Source organism: Argiope bruennichi, chromosome 11 (assembly GCF_947563725.1).
Source record: "Argiope bruennichi chromosome 11, qqArgBrue1.1, whole genome shotgun sequence".
NCBI lineage: Eukaryota > Metazoa > Arthropoda > Arachnida > Araneae > Araneidae > Argiope > Argiope bruennichi.
In genome coordinates this window covers 23,999,366-24,014,754 of record NC_079161.1, presented here as the reverse complement: position 1 = coordinate 24,014,754, position 15,389 = coordinate 23,999,366, and positions in this window count along the sequence as shown.

Here is a 15,389-nt window from a genome sequence, read left to right as displayed (position 1 = left end):
TCTTCCGCGTATCACACTAGTTCTTAATACAAAAAAAGGCAATTAAGCAATATGCGTCAGAAACTTCTCCGAGGAAGATTTCGCCAAATGTGGAAAATACTTTGCTGGGATGAAAATTTTCTTTGTATGTTCTGGCTAATTTTGTGATATCTGTTGGCGAAGGAAGTCGTGTTGACGAAGATAGCATCGCCAAGTGGATTCATTGCGACGCTAATGTGCCAAACTCTGAATGTCTTTACGACAAACACACCGTGGGCGGATCATTAGGTATAGTTTTAGCGAAGAAAAGATGATGATAACATGTGTGCGTGATGGGTATCGCAGAAATAATTGTGTCATGACGCAATGCAAGCGTACATTTACGACATCTTTCATTAACTGGAGGAATAAGACAATGCATAACTTTGTGACACGATATTCTTAAAATAATTTTCAACAACAGATGAGAAAGGTGGTTTACCACAAGCGCACATACATAAAAAAAAGAAGAAGAAAAAAAGAAATCGAATCTTTTTTGTATGAAAAGTGGATTCATAAAATTTAATGTTTGTTAAGGTAGATAAGTAGTTAAAAAGATGACTACGATGATTTTATTCATTTTTTGCGAAATTATGAATTTATATATATATTCTTAATGTTTTTAAAATGTTTTTTTTTTTTTTTTTTTTTTTTCATAAAACCATTTGAATTTTGTTTCTAAGTCTATTTTTCGAAAAGTTATACTGATTTTATTATTGAATTTACATGCGTTTTAATGACATCTTTAAATGCTGTTTTAATTTCTAATCTTGGTAGCATTTTCTTATGGAAAAATCTCATAAATTAAAATCACTATTTTTTTGAAATTAGCATAATAATTTTTTCAAAATATTCCGCAGTTCCCGAATAAGAGAATCGGTAATCTATTCTCTTAGAAATATCTCATAGTTGTTTTAGTGCTTCACAAAGTGAAAATAAAATTCAAAATATCATCTTGTTTATTAGTCCAGTCCCAATATTTAAAGAATGGCTAGAAATACAGCTTATTTTTTTAGTTCAGGAACTAGACAATACATTTCTTAAGCTATTATGCAAAATTTTATGTGAGTCATTTGATAAGCTTCTAAATTAAAGGATTTTTGCTTTATACTCTTTAGTCAAAATAAAAAGCCTTTTTAATTTTAAAAAATAATTTTGTTATTGAATTCACATATTTTGGTTTCATAAAATCTTTTTATACAAAAATTAAAAAATATAAATACTTTAGAGCGTTTTACAGAACGTGTATGCCGAAGCGAGGTTACATATCCTTTAAGTCATATTCAGATTTGGTATAATATCTCAACAAGTTCCACAGAGAGTAAGTAATTATTAGAAATATTCTATTGTTGCTTTAGTGTTTAAATAGACAAATGCTTAAGGACCCTCAATTTTGGAGGCCCTGAGCCCTCGAGATCTTTTTTGCAGTATTTTCCGAGTAATTTAATTTGTCTTCATTTAAATGTAAAATATCTGCACACAAATTTATTTAATTGAAAACCAAGTGATGTTTAAATTTTGGGACATTTTTCCAGCAATATTCCCTATTAATTACAATTCGCGAGTTTTATATTAAGTTAAACTAAACATTCTGAAAAAAAAATGTCTTACCAATTCAAAAACGCCCGTTCAAATATTTTTTAGAATTTGTTCAAAAAAGTTTTGTAATTTTTCTCTTTTTTATATTATATTACACTTAAGATTTTGTTGTGCATTTTTTTTTTACGAAATGTGCTGAAATCATTTCTGTTGAAAGTTATACACATTTTATTATTTCCGTTTCTTAAAATTTGCTACTTAAGAAAATACAATTGAAATTAACGAAAAAATGTCCAATTTTGAAAATCGGACAGGGAACCCCTATGAAAAGAACATAATCTAGTTTTTTCATAATCTTACGAATGGATATATATCGTTCAAAAGCATTTTCAGAGTCATTATTTTTTTTCCCTCACATTTTACGGATTATCAGTGGAGTTCGCTTATCCGAAAGCATCTTGTCCCCCGATTCTCCAGAATCATTTTCCGATCGAGTATCCATTGCCCACTTTCTTTCTGTACATCACAGGTAAAATGTAAAAAGTCCATTTTGTGTCGATTTCTAAATGCTTTATTACCTACTTTGCTTATCTGCTAATTAACTCGAATTAACTAATTAAATTCGAATCCTTCCAGCGGAAACGTTTTCTCTTACTTTGATGATTCCATTGATTTTTGATGGTTGGTTTGGTTATATTAACGTCCCGTTTGGAGCAACACTAGGGCTATTTAGGGACGGACCTCGTCATTTTGAACCTCGGTCAGATGACGAGGACGACACCTGGCTGGCACCCCCTCTCCACATTGGGGGGGGGGGAGGATATCACCTTTATTAAATATACGAGAAGATTCCAAGAAGACTACATCCACTGGTTACTTGCTTAATTCTTTTACAACAAAATCCCAAAAACCGACGAGTATCGGAAAATATTTTTTTGGTATTTACTTTCTTTTTTCTATATCTCATATGTAACAATTTAAAATGCACATTTGCCGGCGTCCTGGCATAGGGGTAGCGCGTCTTCCCCGTGTTCTGGGCGTTCTGGGTTTTGCGGTGGCAAAAGACATTCTCAAGTATGCGTTGCCAAAACAGTCCACAGTAACTCGAAGCAAGGGCGGCAAAGTACTTTAGAAATCCGAAAAAAAAGATTTATATCTTCTAAATAAATTAACTTTCGCCCCAAGGCTATTTTTCTTGTAAACTGTATTCCTGCAAACAACCTCAGTCGACGAATAGCGAACATCATTTTTACTTCTTTGACAATTGCCTGTTGTCGTGTATCACGTCATTGGCGATTCTATGACAAAAACATCGACACATGCATGATACGTATTTTTCTTCCCACCGTAAGTGGTTAATATAAAAGTGCCAAGCCGGTGTCTTGGCATAGGGGTAGCAGGCCTACCTCGTGATCTGGGCATCCCGGGTTCGAGTCCCGGGTTGGGCATGGTTGTTCTTCCGTTGTTCTATCTGTGTGAATGTGCCCTCCTGTAAAAAGGGGTTGTGCAAGCGAATGAGTGATGCGTGAGTAGCAAAGTCGTACTCTTGGACCTAGTTGGCGCTACTATAAAAACAAGAGACGCTCCCCCACCGGCTTAAAATCGCTGTCTTCGTAACAGCGGGCTTGTCCATGGCAAGTGCCATAAGAAACAACAACAAAATGCACATTTTATGTGAATTTCTAAGCGGATATTGCTGTTTCCAACTTTTCTAAATATTTTTTTTATCTATTCTGATTACCTTTTAAATAACTAGAAATGTTTTGTTCTTAACAAGTTAATCGTCACATGAATCAAATATGTCTCACAGATAATGTATTTGTTTGAGCTGCATGAATCATAAATGCTTCGCTTGAATCTTTCGTTTTTTACTTTCCGGTATGCGTAGTATAGAAAAAGGATAGAAATTGTCGAAAAATTCGAATCGTCAAAAATCGTCAAAAAATTTTGAGGAATCTTCACTGTTCAGACCTTCTTGACTTTGAAAAACACATTTTTGAAAAATGTCCGTCCATCTATCTGTCTGTAACAAAGATAACTCAAAAACGCTTCAAGCTAGACGTATGAAATTTGGTACATGGAATATACATCAAATTTATATTTAGTTATCAGATTTTGAGCAAAATCTGTTCAGAGGAAGTCCGTCTATCCGGCTGTTCGAATATAAATTAACATAATTACAAAACGAAGAGAGCTAGATTGATAAAATTCTGCATACAGATTTGACATCTATTGTGGAGATACTTATTAAATTGAGTATAATCCAACAAGCGGTTGAACGTCTGTTGGTTTTGTATTTTCAGAAACGTGAAAAGGCAATAACTGAAAAACGTAACGACGTAAATGCATTTAATTTGGCAAAAATCTTGATGAGTAACTGTGTAGTTTTGTGTCAAATGTTTTGTTTCAATCGGTTAGAAAAAAATGCGTCTAAAACGCACATTCAGTTTTCGGATACTATTAACCGCATGCCAGAGTGATTAAGAGCCAAAAAACTGTTAAAGAATCACACGATATAGATAGGTAAAAATGCTAAATTCACGTCCAAAGTTAATATTTCGTAACTATTGCACGCCAATGCTGTAGAAGACGTTCTCTGGTATAACAGCTTTATTAGAAAATATGCTGGAAAGTTTTGGGAAGAAGACTTCCGCTGATTTTTATGCGCAACTCAGCCAAGATTCATATAATATAAATGCATAATAACTGATAAACCTTGCTTACTGAACAAAATAAGTTTAGTCTTCTGTTTATGACATTTTTTTTAACCCTTCAAAAGGCCATTTTTTTCTAGTCAAATTATGTTACAATATTTTTAGGCTTGAAATTAGAATAAGAAAAGAGATTCATTAAGCTTATTAAATAAATTTAATTTGATTCATTAATTAATTTGGTTAATTAATAATTAAGTAACAAATCAAGACGCATCATTTTGTGTGAGATAAAGAACTGAAGCATCTAAGTGTCTGACTTACTCAAAAAATGTGTCAGAACTTATGCCAACCTACATCATTTCATACAAAGATTGATAAATTTGGTGGGAAGCATACTTCCCACGGCCCTAGAAAGGGTTAAGACAGCTTATGGATATTTTTTAAACTATTTGTCGAGGTATCGCTAGATTCGAGATCATATTCATTTATTAGTGGAAACCTGGAATGGATCATTTTCTACATCGGAGAATGCAGAATATATTATTTTCTGGAAATATTGTCACTATTTTTTTTGTAACTATCCATACTTTTTTTAAAGAAATGAAATTTGGAGTTGAATTAAATTTTATGGTACTAATAATTTTAGTCTATATTTTTTGTTCTCTACTGCGCTGCTGTTTTTTCGCAACTGCAGATAAACACTAAACAAAACACTTTCGTATTTTGTAACGCGTACTCTTTGCACCGTCTGTTTAACTTCGATGTTCTGGGAAAACACAGTTGCTTCACATTCAAAAACATTATTTATGATAGCATTTGATATAAATAATTGCGACAATATTTTTACAATTTTGAGCGCATAATGAGTCAGTTGAAACAACATTTCATGTTGTTCGGATTAATTTGTTAATTCCGAATTCTGCCAAGGCAGTCGAGTCATTTTTACTTATTTGAGTACGGAGAAAATTATTATAGTGGCCGAAAAATTTTATCATTGGATTTTGATAAATCACTAAGTCGCATTTTTTCTGAGTCCAACGAGATACAGGGTGTAATATCTTGATCTAGACTGATCAAATAACGAAGCAGAATTTCCAGACAATTCTTTATTTTACAGCCCTATATATACAAAAGAACAGCTTGTTTTAATCTTGGTTAAATAAATAGTTATTTACACCTGTAGTGGGAGACACAACAGTCGAAGTCGAAGGGTTTCTTGAAATTCAGTTGGTTCACGGACTCCGAACTCGTGGGCGTAGTCCAACAGTCTCCTGCAATTCGTTTCTTCTCTTCTCTTAAAAAAAATCTCCGCACTTTATTTCGGAGACAATCTCCGCCTCTTAATTTGCATTGATCATTTGAGCTCCCCTTCGGCCAATCGGGGTTCAGCCATACGCTCTCTCAGCGGCGCCAGTGGGTCGTGGGAAGGTCCTTTCACAATGAGAAACATGTAGCATCCATATGTTTGGACACCCCTTTCTCTTTGAAGGTACGATCAACACCTTTTGGACGAGGAATTCCACATGTGGTCTTTCACTGTAGTCGCTAATGAACAGATGCGAGACCACCCAGGTGAAAAGATCCACCATCTGGCTATTTTGAAGAGTTTAGTCATTAACAGCGACGATACAGCTGGTTGTAAATGTCTTATCAGTACTGGGAAACGGGGTATGTTACAAGGTCTGTCGTTTGCGAACAAGATAATTCAAAAACATTTTGAACTTCGCCCAAAAAATTTGATATATGACTTTATCATCAAATTTATAGATTTCTACGCAATTTTAAAAGAAATTCATTCAAAGGAAATCTGTTTTTCCAGCTGTCCGATTATAAGCTAATGCAATAATTATAAAACTGCAAGAGCTAGATGGATGAAATTTGGCACACAGATTTAGCATCTATAAACTAAATCCTTATCAAATTTGTAACAAAATCCTACAAGGTGTTGATCGTTTGTCTTTCTTTCTTTCGTATTCTTGCTAATGCTATGATTCAAAAAACGCAGTGGTTTAAATAAATAAAATTTGATATGCAACATATTTTGGTTTTTTTGTTAATCTATATCAAACTTTCATTTCAATCAATCGTGTAAAAAGACTTTCAAAATATGTATTCGGTTTTCTGATTTCTGTATATTAATAATTGGGTCACTAATGAATTCTGTATTGTAATTTATACTGTATTATATTAATAATTAATAATTAAGTGATTAATCACCCTGCCCGATAACAAAATCGTCAAAATCGAACGTTAGTTTCACTCAAAATAATAATCTTTCGTCATTATTGTTCCTTAATACATGCAATTAAAATACTTGTTGGCATTTTTTACAATACTATGAAATACATAACTCTCATATATGAAAATAAAGATCTGAGCTCTAGTAGTGTTCATGGTCTTTTATGGAGCGAACTTATAGCAATCGATGAGGGACTTAAGACCATTTTACACGAAAATAAATATAAGAACCTTTGGATTCTTACTCGTAGCCGCAGCTCAATGGAGCACGTTAACAATTGAACCTATGTTGGAGATAAAGCAAGTTTGTCTATTCTTCAGAAGTTGAAGCTGATTTCACTCCAACATGATATTGTTACGAAATTTCCAGGGTTCGTTTGGATAGTGGGAGTTATATGGTGTGGAGAACGCTCAATCAGCAGGCGGCAGTAGGAAATAAAACCACGACGTTTATTTACACGAAGACACACAGGACAGCACAAGGACGACAACTATATACAGCACAGAAGACTGTTATCTTCAGTCGAGACGTGCAGCATACAAGACTCTCTACTGTAGACAGTAGCGCACAGCTTAGTTCAGCACTAGCTTCACTCCATCGCTGCTCCGCTTATCTCTGGAAGGTCAGTTCTACATCGTCGCTTTCGACTACTCTTCGTCTCCACTGGTCCACGACTCAATTCACCACTGGTTCACAATTACTCGGCAGCGGCAGGACTGCTTCCTTTTATAGGCATCAGGAGGTGGGGCTAGAAGCCTCTGAACCAATCAGGAACGTTCGAGGCGTAACTCGGTTCCTACTGGACGGATCGGGAAAATTCTCGGTGTTTCGGGTATAATCTATTTTGGCGCCAAAGTCGTCACCAAAGGGTCGCCAAGTTTGTCGCCAAGCTCTCGGACCTCCTATGGAGCCAACTATGCTGGGAAGTCGCATCACAGGTTCGTAACAATATTCATTTCCAATGGATCCCATCTCATGTGGATCTACTTGGTAACGAAACAACAGACAGGCTTGCAAAGAAAGGAAGCAGCCTAGTGACTCCATCTTCTGCTGAGCTTACATACTTAGAATTCTTCTCTCAGGCGAAATTCCTAAATAAGAAGAATTGGATGGTTCCCCCTACTCATGATTGGTATAGGGCCAATAAGCCGGGACAGTCCTTAATTCTTCCTTGTGATAGAAAAACCAACACTTGCCTGTCGTGCCTTGCCTTGCCAGTGGAAAATAGGCACCTGATGAAGATTGTAAACGCCCCCTGGTATATCAGGAGAAAAATCTTACATGACGATCTCAAAATTGAACCTGTTTCGGACTTTATTAGAAGAACATCAATCAAATTCTTCGAAAAACTGCCCCAGATTCGTAACGAGTTACTTAACCTACCTGCTTATGATCCAGCAGTATCCAGCTCGAGGAAGAGAGCTGCGATAGACAATGTCTACGTAAATTTTCCCTCAGTCAAAAAACTGAGAATTAATTAACTCTGTTACCAATCTGGTGGATTAAATTTATCAAAATTATTTGTTTTGGCCTCAGATAGCTACGATGAGCTACACGCGTGAAATTTCTTGAAATTTTTTCCTTCAGTAAATTTATTTTCAAAAAATCAGTCCCAATAGTTAAGGCACGTGCAAAGTAATTCCATTAAATTTCTTTGTATATTACCCCGTAAATAATCTAAATATTATTTTAATGAATTAAGTATATCATAAATAATAATAATATGAATGAAATACCAAATTTCATGACGTTAGAGCTTTATTGCGCTCGTGCAAACTAGTTTCAATTAATTTTAACTTTTCCCTAAACTAACAAATGAAAGTATTTATTCCAAATTATGATGTGGAGGTGCTCGTGACCACTTTGTCACATTGCGGAACTCCGAAACATCACGACGTTGCCGTTGCCTTGCCATCGGGCCTTTGCTGAACATATTCTAGATTGTTTGGGACTTCTTTGGGGAGAAATTTATTCTCCTCCCTTCCTCGTTTTTGACTTTCTTCTTGTCAACGGATTTTTGGATTTGGTCTGACTACGTCAGGACATGAAGATTAGCAACAACAACAAAATTTTATGGTGGTGGTGCGGGGAGTATCGCCTTTATCAGGAAGTATACGAGAGAGTTTCTGGGAGACTACCTCCGATGGTTACTTGGATAATTCCCCAATATCAAAATCCCAAAAAAGCGACGCATAAAATTTTTCTTGGCTAAGCCAAGCCCTCTCGGCAGACCCGGAAACAGGAAACACCCCATGCGGGTTTTCTTTATGTCCGTAGTTCGCGATCTCTCCACTTCGCCGACAATCTGCAAACGATAATAGTTTTGCTCGCCTCGTTAAAGGGGAAGTACGTTATCTGGAAATATCACTTAATGGGAATTTCGTGTCCTTTCGAATAAATGAGGGATCACGGGTTAATAGACTTTTGTTCCACGCGATTTCTTTTACTCGGAAAACGACTGAATGAGGAGCGAGAAAGGTTTTTTACTTACTCTGAAATTTGGAATCGTCAAAAAATTCGAACTGGAGTCTTTGACGAATTTTTCCGTTTTACACCACCCCGCTTCCGAAAAAACTCATTTGTGGAATTATTACTTTCTCTTATATGAAGTAAAGAGAAAGTATTCAATCGTGAAGAAATTCGTACTCGAAATTTTTAACGAAATCTCCTCGTTTTATACCTCCCCCGCGTTCGAAAAGCACATTTTTGAAAAATGTCTGCCTGTGACAAAGGTAACTCAAAAAATTAAATTTGGTTTATTGTCTTAACACCAAATTTGTAGATTTCTATAAAATTTTGTGCAAAATGAGTGCAGAGGAAGTCTGTCTGTCCAACTGTTCGAATATAAGGTAACACGATCACTATAAAACGAAGAGAACTAGATAAATAAAAATTCGGAGCACAGATTTAATAGCTATAGTTTAGATATTTATCAGATTTTTCATATATTCAAGCATATTTTTGATTTCTCAGAGTTCGAAAAACACATTTTTGGAAAATATCTTGTCTGTCTGTAATTAAAATAACTCAGAAAATGAAATTGGGTATACTGTCTTAACATCAAATTTGCATATTTCTATCGCATTTTGAGTAAAATCTGTTCAGAGGAAGTCTGTCTGTCCGACTGTTCGAATATAAGTGAGCGCAATAGCTACAAAATAAAAAGAGCTAGATAGATAAAATTAGGCACACATGTTTGACATCTATAGTGTAGATACTTATCAAATTTCGAGTAAAATCCCACAAGAGGTTGAACGTCTGTCAGTTTGTATTTTTAGAAGCGAGTAAAGGCAATAACTGAAAAACGTAACGATTTAAATGCCTTAAATTTAGCGAAAAATCTTGGTGACTATCAGTGTAGTTTTGTGTTAAATTTTTGTTTCAAATGGTTAGAAAAAATGCGTCTAAAACGCAAATTCGTTTCTCGGATACTATTTACCGCATGCCAGAGAGATTAATCGCCAAAAAACTCTTAAAGAATCACACGATAGATTCGGTAAAAATGCTAAATTCACATCAAGGGTCCATATTTCGCAATTACTGTATGTTAATGCCGTGCGAGGCGTTTCTCTGGCATAATATTTTTATTAGAATGCAGGCGAGAAAGTTTTTGTGAAACCACTCTCGCTGTTTTTATCTATCAGTGATTCTATGTGAGAACACAATTTTCCAATCACTTTTTTAAAATAATTTTTTGCTGGTTCTTTCAAAAAGATCGTGTGCTGTTTGTTTCTGAAAATATAAATGTATAATTCTAATTATAAACCCGTGTGTACTAAATTTTATTTATCAAGTTCTGCATGCTTTTGAATGAGCACGGTAAAATCATACATATATTCCTTCACTAAGCTGCAAATTATAATGCACAAGACCACACACATCACGACGAATGAACATGTCACACAATATATTACGCAGTACTCTTTGAACGGAATAATAATTGCAGAATTATGAATTTATGCGCGCGTTATCAGATCCTTTCCTATAATTTATTTTAAAAGTTCGGTAACCTCAAGTGGCATCATTCTATGACGGGTCATAATAGAAAAAAAAAGTAGAATAAATGCAAATGCATATATTTTATTGGCCAAATGAAGCATAAATATACAATGAATAAATGATAAGGATATTTGTAATCTATTTCTAAATGTAAATAATGAATTTTGACTAAAATATCGGCATTTAATTTGACTTTATCATGTAAAATCTGGCAAATCATCTGCAAGCAAATTGGAACACGGCTTAGTTTTTTAAAGACATCATAACGAAATGACAAATAAGGTGAAACAGCATTCGAAACTCTTCGCCATCTTGGTTCTTTTGTAGTTTAGGATGCCCTCGTGTTGCACGTAATTTTTATTATACGTTTTTGAACAGTTATCTCTATTATTTTAGCATTTTTTTCTTTCTGATATTTATAAACAACTGATATTGCTTAGGAATTAAATATTTACATGTTTAATATTTTGAATGTTAAACTTATTTTTTTAACAAAATATTTTAATATATTCTAAAGTTTTTTTTTAATCGTCTGAAGCATCACCGATTTTAAAAATCATGATAGTTAATTTTTCTCCATAGCAATAAACTAAATCATTAGTTATACAAATTGTTAGTCACCTACTTTTAACTGCCTTTTAAGTTTTCTTCCAGAACTCTGTTAATGTGTTCTGGCAACATTTTTTTTTTTAATTTGCATTTTTTATTCCTCAGTAGCAAAAAAAATATTGTTACAAATATTGTATATACCCTATTTCATAAACAAAATAAAAAAGTTATCAAACATATTCATAAAATGAAACAGAAGCATCAAAAACTAAAGACAGAGAAATTCAATCTATCTCCGTTGCTTAGCAACTGAGAATCTACAAATTTCTTTATTTCGAAATCGTCTGCATTTATTCAATCATTTATCAAATTTTGTAAAAGTAAATTTAAAAAAAGGGGGGGGGGGATTGCATGAGAATGAAACTGGTGTCATAAGTTTTGAATTTTAAAATGTTATAAAAATATTTCTTGTGGAATAATTTGCTCCGAAATTAACATAAGTAAACAGCAAAATTTCGGCCAATCTGTAAATTATTAGATATCTATTTAACTTTTGCACATTGAAAAGTTGTTGATATTCTTTTCCTTTTCTTAAATAATAAGTTTAAAAAGTTTGGTCGAATTCGAGTTTCTTAGTATCAGATTTGGAATGCATAGACAATATAGCCACAATGGCTTTTATTTAATGCAAGGTTAGTTATCTTGGAAACCAGTTGATTTTCTTGTATTATATAAAGTTTCAATTGCATCTTTTAAATGTAATTTAATCTTAATGATTTCCGCAGAATGTATCTTTAAATTTCAGACTGTGATTGCTATATAATTCACTTTATTTTAAAAATCTTGCACAATTATGTTAATTATGTTTCATTTTTTGTCATTTCACCTGAAAATTGGAAGTTTGATTTTAAACGAGGTTTGATTAAACTTCACTCGACCGAGAATACGCATAGGAAATCGAAAAACTGAATTTTTGTTTGTACTATAGAAGAAATTTATCATTTACATATTATACCAGGGGTTTATTTTGTAAAATCATTTTTGATTTAATGACAAAAGAGTGAGTCATATTACAAAAAAAGAAAGCAAAATTCCAAAGTGGTAAGTGTTTAAAAAATGGCTAAACTTTAAAACTTCCCATTCTCGCTTGCTTCTGAAGTTAAACATTAGCATTAATTGTCAGAATAACTAAAAACTTTATTATAAATATATTTTAAACAAAAACTTGCTCAATATAAAATAGTAGGCCGAATCTTCATATATCGATTTAATGAAAAAAAAATCAATGAAAGCGATTATTTATTTTACAACCATAAAAAAAATCGTTCACATCACAGTATTTTACAATGAAAATAATTTTGTAATGAAACTAAATTGGCATCATTAAAAAATATATATATTTTAATTTTTAAGAAGATGGAAAATTTGTTTCCTGGTGTAATAATTTCGGAAGTTGTCGTGAAAAACACCAAAATTTCACTTATTTTTTACCAATATAAATTTTAATTAAAATTTCAAAAAAAATCGCTGGTAGGTGTACATTTTCTTCTTATTATTACGTGTCAAATTTGATAGCTCTATAACATGTGTAAAAAATGATTATAAGTTCTCATTTGGCTATTAGGCAGTGATTATCGCTTAGTAATTGTATTATGCAAATTTATTGATTTTGAATAAATAACGCATGAAATACCCGAAATCTTAAAATTAAGCTTATTATACAAAAACTCTTTTTTTTTTAAAGTTTTCCAAAAAAATATTGTGATTTTCAATATACTTTATTTCAAACAACGTTCTGCGGTCTAGCGAACCTACGCTCAAGAAAGAAAAAGGCATCAGAGCTTGTGTTCAATCAAGTTTTCGAGTATTTTTAGCTCAGTCAATATGAGTCTAGAACTTTCCCGTAATGACCTCTGCTTAGAAAAATTATCAAAACTCTCGATGACCAAAGAGGGTTTAACAAAAAATTCGGTTTACCATTATAATTACCCTGTACTTTTAAGAATAAGTTTAGTACTTCTTACTATCATTAATTAAAATTGAACTGAATTTTCTTAGATTAAGCTAAATTTGAAGAATGGGCCTATGATATCAATAAAAATGTTTTTTTATTTTTATTTTAACACTTTTTTAATATATATATATATATATATATATACAGTGGTGGCCAAAAATGTGGACATTTTTTGAAAGTTTCATGTTTTTCAAATTTGCGTGCTTGTAGAATATATTAATTTTCGCTTAAATACAAATGTTTATATATCAAATTTAAGGTAATTTAATGTAAAATTTAATAACAAAAACAGTATTACAATATCTGTATTACAAAAAAAAGTTACGCTTATTTTAGTAGAACAAACAAACACAAATCGTTTTGAATAATGACATGTTTTGTAATAAAAGCGTACTAGCCAATCGCAAAACTGTTCTGAGGACCAATCAAATGTCTGTAACTATAGTTTAGATTATTTGGATGGTAAAAGAGTTATTGTTGTGGAAATATTTTGCGGAATGATGCATACTAGTACAATTAAATAGAGTACTGCTGTTTTTTAATATTTTAAGTTCTTTTTTTTAATTAAACTAATTTTAAACAATGTCACCAACAAGAAGAACTGATTGGACATCTACAAAAAGAAGCCGAATTGTCATATTGAGAGAAAATGGCCTCTCTTATGCTGAAATTGCAAGACAAGTTGGTGGTTCAGTGACTTGTTCTGGTGTACGAAAGTTCTGTTTACGTTACGAAAAAACGAAATCATTGGGAAATAAGGCCAAATCAGGCCGAAAAAAATGCACTAGTGCTACTGCCGATAGAAAAATTAAACGGCTATGCCTTCAAGATAGAAAAATTTCATCAGATGCCATTAGATGTAAAATGAGTGCAGCGGGTATTGCAGTAAGTTCAAGAACAATAAGAAGAAGGTTATCAGGATTTGGACTACAAGCTAGAATTCTAAGGAAAAAACCATATTAAACCAACGCGAAAAACGAGTTAAATGGGCAAAAGAACACATTAAATGGTCAGAAAATCAATGGAAGCAATTAATCTGGAGCGATAAGACTAAAATATCGCTCTTTGGTAGCGATGGTAGAAAAAACGTGAGACGTAGAGTAGGTGAAGCGCTTCATCCTCATTGCATTGAAGCAACTATGAAAACAACAACAAATGCCATGATTTGGGCATGTAAGTCTGCAAATGGTGTGGGCCGAATTCAAGTGATTGATGGCCTTCTGAATGCCAAAAAATACATCGAAACTGTCCTGGAACCAAAATTGATACCTTCCATCAGGGATTTCTTCCCAACAAAGCACCATTTATTTTTCAGCAGGATTCAGCTCCATGCCACACAGCAAAAGTATGCAAAGCAGGGTTTCAAAATAAAGGCATATATGTATTACCATGGCCAGGAAACAATCCTGATCTCAATCCAATTGAAAATTTGTGGCGACGTTTGAAAATTCTTGTACGACAAAAACGTCCATCCAATAAAAGACAACTTATTGAATCTATAATTGATTCTTGGCACCATGTGATTACGAAAGATGAACTCCAAACACTCGTTCACTGGATGAAAAGACGCTGTGAAGCTGTCTTAAAAAATAAGGGTTATCCTACTAAGTATTGATTGTGTAAGTATCACTTTAAAAAAATGCAAATCTAAGATACATCTTACTAAAATTAGCGCAACTTTGTTTGTAATACAGATATTGTAATACTGTTTTTGTTATTAAATCCTACATTAAATTACCTTCAATTTAATATATAAACATTTGTATTTAAGGAAACATTAATATATTCTACAAGCACGCAAAGTTGAAAAACATGAAACTTTCAAAAAATGTCCACACTTTTGGCCACCACTGTATATAATCAATAAAAATATTCAATGGCTTGTCTTAGTAACCAGCACAGTTGCCACACAATTTTAAATAATTTTTTGCCGGCGTCCTGGCATAGGGGTAGCGCGTCTTCCCCGTGATCTGGGCGTCCCGGGTTCGAGTCCCGGTTTGGGCATGTTTGTTCTTCTGTTGTTATATCTGTGAGATGTGTGAATGTGCCCTCCTGTAAAAAGGGGTTGTGCAAGCGAATGAATGATGCGTGAGTGGCAAAGTCGTACTCTTGGCCCTAGTTGGCGCTGCTATAAAAAATAAGAGACGTTCCCCCTCAGGCTTAAATCGCTGTCTTCGTAACAGCGGGCTTGTCAGTGGCAAGTGCCATAAGAAACAAACAAACAAACAAATAATTTTTTAATTCGAATTTATTATCTATAATATAAAGCAGAAAATACATGTCTATCTTTCAGTTACAAGAACCTTAACACGGTGTAAAAGTAATGATTTGAAATTTGAGCATGTTATTATAAACACATTTATGCACTATTTTCATC